Raw genomic sequence first — 8,125 nt, forward strand, 5'->3', positions numbered from 1 at the left:
TAATTTAATTTAAGTTTAATAATGAAATAATTTATTTTTGGTTTAATAATATAATATTTTATAAAGATAATAATTAATTATTCTGTTAGAACTCAATGATTATCCTAATTATATTTTAGATTTTTTTTATTTAAAATGAGATGTTTATCCTGTATTTGATTGCGTTTATCTGCAGTTAGTTACACGAATTCAGATATGGGATGAAATCGGATATGGATAAACGGGTTTAAGAGTTTTAAGAGTTTTTAAGATTTTTAGCCAAATGTTTTATCAGATAGTATAGATATGGGTTCAAACGAGAATACCCTATTTTACGAAAATGCGAGAACACTTCTAGACCTCCAAATTAATTAACACATGATAAAAATTAGAATAAATTAGTATTTGTCATTGAAGACTTCTTATGCCAATGTCTCGGTTGTTGATAATTATGTGATATGCTTTAATAAATCGAAAAATTCTTATGATGTGGTTTTATTGTGATAAATGATAAAAGTTGTGATAGATCGAAAACCAATCATATGACGTCCAATCATTCACAATCATCGCTTTGTTTGTTCATTACGTGATTTGCACCTTTTGCTCCCATTGTATCTTTGCATGTCTTCAATATTCCTGAAAGGTGAATATTTATCAGTATTTTACTTCTCTTTGTCATTCTATGACTTAAAATAGAACCATAAACTTAGAGGATGTTTGTGATTGCTTATTTGAAATAACTTATGTGTTTCTACAAAAGCATTTATCAACTTATTATAAGTCAGAAGAGTTTAACTTTTTCAAAAACTCCTTATTACCGGTTTGGTACCGGTATAAATTGTTTATATAAACATTCAAAAGTACTTATTACCGATACTACACCGGAATAAGTCAATAAGTTGTTTTTATAAGCAATTCCAAACAAAGTGTTATAAAAAAAAATTTGAATAACTCAAAACGGAAAAGTTCGTTTTTTCCCGTAATTTAAAGTCAAAAAGTACATGTGCTGCATTTCTTGAGACATCAACCGACTGCTGAGTGTTGAGCGCGTCAACCCACAAGACCCTTTCAAGCTTCAACCCAACCAAATGGAGACGACGACTCTTCCGACGACCATTAAATCCATTGTATTAATATATGCATGCATCCATCCCTATATATACATACATACATATATATATATATATATTATATGTATATATATACAAACACACACAGTACCACCAACTTCTGTTGGTGAAAACACATACACACACACACGCCTTATACTCGGTTAACGCGGCCCTCACACACCCATATAACCACCACGTCGGCCTTCTGCATTCCCCCTCCTAAACTACTTCAACACTTTTAATTCACTCGAAATAGGTTAGTGGCAGTGCCGTCATCACCGCCACCGTTAAGAATGTCCCTGCAACCACTATGCGGTGGTGCCGCCCCTCGGTTGATACCAAAAAGAGGACAAGTGCTGAGAAACAGCTTGAAATCGATCTGGTTTTGCCTCTCATGGTGTTGGTGTCTGGGAAGGCCGAATTCTCGTTCTAGGAAGCCGTCGACGGTCTCGGCTCACGACCATCCTTGATGCTTGTAGGGCTTTGGAAAACACGTACGAACTTTGGACGATTCGACGACTACTTTGATCCATTTGTTTTTTAATTAAATGTTTTCATTTTACACGTTTGATTTGTTAGAAATAATACTGGATCAATAGTCATTGTTATATAGTCCCGTTCATCGGTTGATATCCATGTGAAGTGTACCGAACTGATCCAATCATCTATTTGATGTTGGATTTTACTAACCGATTAATATTGGACAAGCAATCCAATGAATGATTGGATCGGTTCGGTTCCATCCACCAGATACTTTTATTAGATATCCATCGGATATCCAATGGATGATCCGTTGGGATAGATTCCATCCATTGTGTTAATTCAATTCAATTCTTCAACAATGATACAAATTGATTAATCACTTTTAACATGTGTTAAAACCTATTTCTTTACAATCAAAACCTATTTCTTACAACGGATGTTCATCCGATCTAAATTTCACTTCATCTTCTTTTTACAACCGTTGATTACTGCATCTTTTTTACACGTCTTGATTGTTTGATTTTTTACACAATGTTCGAGGAGGCGGCCATGGCTGTGGGTGAGTGCGAGGAAGAAAAAGAAACATAAATCATGAACCACATCCACTTTTTACAAATGTTTTCACACATCTTTTTTCATACACCTCTTGTTTTTTACAACCAACTTCGAGATAGATGAAAAATGGTTGAGCCTATAGGACTCCACTTTTATGACTGACCGATTAAGCCAGAAACGAACAACAATGTATGGCTGACCGAATAAGCCATACAAGCTTAACAGTCCTTTAAGCCATTACCGAACCTCTTAGTATTTAGAAATGTTTGGTTTTATTTTCCCGGTATGAATAAAACTATATGTACTAATTAATATGTTTATATAGATTGTGAAAGTTATTTTTTAGGAGGTTTTTTTTTTTGGAAAATCTTATTGCACAAGGATTCCCACTAGAAGCTTATTGAATAAGACACTTTTTGTATAAATAAATCACTACCAAACAGTCGTTTATAAATGACCAAATAAGTTGTGAGTCACGTTAAACAACTAACAAACATACTCTTAAAGTATCTTTAATAGATTCTTCAAAATAGAGAAATGGAAAAATAAAGATTTTGAACTAAAATTGAGTTCCAACAAATTTCCTAAAAGTATCGCCATAATCAAGAAAGTAGGAAAAAAAATATAATTTTTCACCAAAAATGGAGATTATCCAAAAAAATGATTACGATGTGAAAGAAATATATTTTAATATATTTCTATCAATAGAAAAATTTGAAAATAGTTATTTAGAGGGATAAATAATATTTTAATATATGAATAAAATATTTTAATATTATAATTAATGTTGGATTCTCTAAAATGAGAAATCTTTTGTAGATGACTTAATTTTTTTTAGAGACTTCAACTTTTGGTTCTTCATTTTGGAGAAATTTCGAAAAATCTGCTGAAAATGCTCCATATAGCTAATGAATAAGTAACGAAAATAATTAAGGGAAAGAATCAACTGAGTCCTACATATGATATCTATTCTGACCAAGTTTGAATGAATTCCTAACTGTTAGAATTCTCGATGCGCCCTTCATTTGATACATGTAATATTTATGGTTCTTTTGTCCTTACAGATTATGTTAAATCCAGTGGAAGAATGTTGGATATGTGTGTATATATATATATATATATATATATATATATAGCTCCTAATATGAGTAGGATAATTCATTAAGTTAATTACCTGATTAACATTAAAATAAACGTATATCTTTTATTATTTGAAAATCAAACTTATAGATAAATTAAGACTCCTTATGGGACGGGTCTCTAGTTTCCATGACCTATAAATAAAGGAGATCAAGTTCCTATTGCCTACAGAAATATGCATTCAGTTCAGCCCAATTATGAAACAAACTGTATAGCGCTTTAGAAGAGTTCGATCTACACCCAACAATGATTGCTTCCGCTTCAATAAACTTTGTTGCGTATAACTCAAGTGCTCCGAGTTAGATCTATTAAACTCTTTACAATATTATGTTAAATTGATTTCTAATTATGTGTTTATGCTTCTATGTCTTTATAATTGTTATCATATCCTTAAGTACAACTTAGATATCGATAACACTTAAAACATTGTCCAACCGTTAATTGGCATCACATGAAGGCAAACTTTTCATTTATCATTTCCTTTTTTTTATATTATTCTTTTTGTAGGAAAAACGCAGAATCTATTGACCCTTCCTTCTCTCTGTATATTTCAAAACCACCCCTAATCACTCCAATTTCCCTTCCTTCCATTTTCCTTCTCTTTCACCAGAGGCAATTACGGGTTTTGAAGTCGCTAACGGGAGATCAAAAGGGTTGTCGTGAGTGCAACCTTAACAAGTATGTTATGAAAAAGGTCAAGGAGCTTAATGGAGGATGAAAATAAGACAGGTGGGTTAATAGGAGTTGATATTAACTGGAATAGCTTTTAAGTAAACAACAGAATTGATCAAACTTCTTTGATACTTTATTGATCATAATAAAGGCTCGTTAAATAGAGCGTACATAAAACATAAAGAGCCAAAGAAGCATAAAAATACTTTAACTACTGATACGTGAATTGAAAAAAATTCTACCCTACAAAGTAGGAACTTTATTAGAGGACTAAATCAGATATGCCAAGTCAGCTGCCTATTAACAATAGACGAAGGAGTTAGTGACGTTCTTAAGCGTTTTAGCAACGATAGTGCTTTAAAGAGGAGGATTTCGACTATGGTAGAAATGACGGTAGGGTGTGATTGCGTTTGACTTGTGAAGATGTTTTCTAGATTGTGCTGTAAATCTAAGTTATAGTTCCTGGTATTTTGTTTTCTTTTTCAATCGAACATTCATGCCACATAACCTTTCTCTAACCAAAATTCCCATTATTTATAGGTTGTAATTTTTTTTGTTGATAAATCTGGATATCCAACCCGCTATGCGAGCCGACTAATCCCAGGACGACCACCTGCTTTGCAGATAGCCCGAAGTCACCGCATTTGAACCTCCGTGGCCACAAAGAGATTTTTATTCCTTCTTGGATTTGAACCTCCTGGTACTTTTAACTTTTGAAGCCAAGCTCAAACCAATTAAGCACCACCCTTGTGGTTATAGGTTGTAATCTTCATCACCTGCATAAAACTTACAACCATAACGTTCACCTTTTCAGTTTGAATCCAAAATCGTATTTTATAAATTCTATGTTCGATTTTTTTCTTCCAAATTGGGTTTTGGTAGCAAATCATTTTTATTTAATGATTTTAACCATCACAATAATGGTGTGAGAGGAGACAAATGAATAAGGTAGGTGGTGGTGGGGGTTGACTCTAGGGAGGGGAGAGATAGATAAGTGTGGTAGGTTTGGTTGTATATCATATTATAAAATATTTGATAAAAATTTTTAAAAATTATTTTTTTATGTGAGGAGCTTTGAATTCATGTAACTAACTGTAGATAAACATTCAAACATGAAGCTTTGAATTCATATAACTAACTGTAGATAAACATAATCAAATACCGGATGAGTATCTCATTTAAAATATAAAAAATCTAAAATATATTTAAGATAATCATTGAATTGTAGCAAAATACTAATTATTATCTTTATAAAAAAATTTATTATTAAACTAAAGATAAATGATTTCATTATTAAATTGTAATAAAAAAATGAATTAAAAAAATTACACAAAAAACAAGATGATACGTTCAAATATATATTTTGTTCAAAAAATAAAAATATTATCGTTTTTCAGTACCATATAAAATCGTATTATAACATTGATGAAGACAAAATAAAATAAAACATTAAAATTGAAATTGCATTACATGAATATTGTTTTTGTTTTAAAAATAGCTTTTTTATTTATACTATAATGATTTTATAATAAAAAAAATAAGGAAAGCCATAAATTCCAAAATTGAAACATGATGTTGTTACTTTGATTGACATAAAATTACACGCTTTTCATTCCTTGTCGGCTTCTTTTATTCCCTCTATTGAATAATCGTAATATATTTTAAGTTTTATTAATAATAATAATATTATATTTTAAATTAGTTAGAGTAAATTAGGTTCTTTATTGAAAGTTGTCAACTAGTTTTTATGTATGTAATTTGTGTTGAATTTGGTCTCTTTTTCAAACGTCCGTAAACTGTACCAAGAACATCAATTCTTAAAATCAAAATCCAATGTCCTAAATATGTTATCTCTGTCATCTGCTACCTAAATCTATGTGCTCGACATTGGCGTCCCAATTTCATCTATTACCCGCCACACCCTTTTTGGCATCACTCTTCACGATCTCCTTTTCCATCTCATCTTTGACGACAACACAATCATATGTTATCTAATGCTAGAAGAATCGAACCCCGGTTCTCTTAGTTTAGTTCCTTTTGGTGAATCGTAACCTTAAGATCGACCGCTACTTCATCAAATCAAACCCTAAATAAAAATAGGATAGTTTCGATCGAGTCCAACCATAGCATGGGCCCGCATCATTTCAAAACCCAAATTCAAAACTCGAAGGTGGTAGTGGAACATGATGACCAAATACAAAACCTATTCGATCTACATCTACCAAAAGAAGAGTACAAAGATAAATATAAGAAGCGAGAGGATGATGAACAATTAAGGAAAAGAAAAAACTGAGGAGTAAAAAGCATTAAAATGGAGAAAGATGGTAAAAAGACCGAAATGCCCTTGATTTTAACAGAGATGGCAGACAGATTGTTTCCCCTCCTTTGAGAAATGGGTTTTGAGCTGGGATGGAGATGCGTTTCGATGAAGTTGGAGGTTGAGGGGCTATTGTCTGTTTTCCTTCTAAAAACCTGTATGGGTATTCAATCTTGATAAACCCATCATATATGCTTGTTAATATAATTAAAATTAAACATAAATAATGTAACTAATAAATTGGCTCAACCAACCTACACCTATCATTTTTGGTCAGGAGGAGACCTGCGTATACGATGATATGGGTCACTGCTTCATTACTCCATTATAGTGAAAAAAGTTGCGTTCTGAATGGTACCACGGTAATGCTTCATTGTATGCCTCTGTACTACAATTATTACATAAATTTAAGTTAGTTGAATTAGTAGCGTTTCTTTCTTATAACTTTTGCTTTAAAAATGACTCGGGACCAAGGTAGATATGCAAGAATCAAACCGTAGTCTCATCGTATCATTGCCGACGGGTTATATTATTTTTGTCTCGGTTTTAGTTGAATTGACAATTAACTATGAATTTAGACAAAATGAACAATAAGAAAAATGATTTGATGGAGATTACAATAATTATGTTTTTATCTTTATTAATGATTTATATTTATAATTGGATTAAACTTGAATAGAAACGACAGATTTGATATATTTATGATTTAATAGGTATGTATAAGGGCGGATCCACCTTGAGCTCACCGGGTCCAATTTCATTAATGAATCTATTTGTCGTAATGTAGTTTTTTATGACCCTTAATAGTGTTACTGTTCTGATTTATGTTGTACTATTGTCGTTGGCAAACTAAGAAGCTGCGTGATGCAATGTGGATGGGGAATCCACCCTCACTCAAATTCAACGTTTTGTTGATTTGTAAGAATACTGAAATATCAATCAAAATTACAGTTTATAATGCTACAAAATCAGGTATAGTAAGCAAAATCTTACGAAAAAAGCAACCGGATCAAGTATGAATTGTCGATCAGAACATATATATTCCAAGAGTTAATACCTTTCTTTGATATGGATTCTCTATTCCTAATGGCCGTGGTAATAATTTGACTGGATTAATATGTAGGATGAATCTCCGGGACCAAAGAAGGGTCCATAACTTCTATTCAAGTTGTTTACGTCAGTGGCATATTTCTATGCGGGTCTTACAGAAAACTCAAATTTTATTAATCAAAACTCGATACCCTAATCCAAGCTGCGATATTAAATATAACCCTAGAAAAATAAGGACATGAAAATAGCAATGGAAATCAGCTAAAAACACATCAGCGTAGTGTATCCTGTATTTTGCTCAGAAGATCGATTTCACTTTAAGAGTGTTTTTCTTGCCGATTGACATAGTTGGATTTTTTTTGGTAACCGAGCCTTGACCCTTAAGCTGTGTTTGGTACATGGAATATTATACGACAAAACGAGATAAAACTCATTGTCCTACGTTTGACACAACAAGGGACACGACAAAAATTTACTGTTCCAAGTTTGACGAGACATAGACAAGAACTAGGATAGGATAGGACAACAAGGGACAAAAAATTGTTTTTTCTTGTTCCACGAAAATAGGTTAAACTAAGTGGGACAAGAATGAGTCATAAACCAAAAAAATTATTAACCTATCATCATTTAATATATAACTCTAATGTACTTGTTTTAATGTTCACCATCGCTCGTCGTCGACGCCACCACCATCGGTAGCTATCGTCAACCACTGTTGGCTACCTCAACCTCCTCCTCCACCTCCACCTCCACAACCACCGTTGACCACCGACCACTATTGTTTATTGCCACCATCACTACCACCGTCGGTCACCTC

This window comes from Cynara cardunculus, unplaced genomic scaffold (genome assembly GCF_001531365.2).
Source record: "Cynara cardunculus var. scolymus isolate 2C unplaced genomic scaffold, CcrdV1 Un_Scaffold_1190, whole genome shotgun sequence".
Classification (NCBI taxonomy): domain Eukaryota; kingdom Viridiplantae; phylum Streptophyta; class Magnoliopsida; order Asterales; family Asteraceae; genus Cynara; species Cynara cardunculus.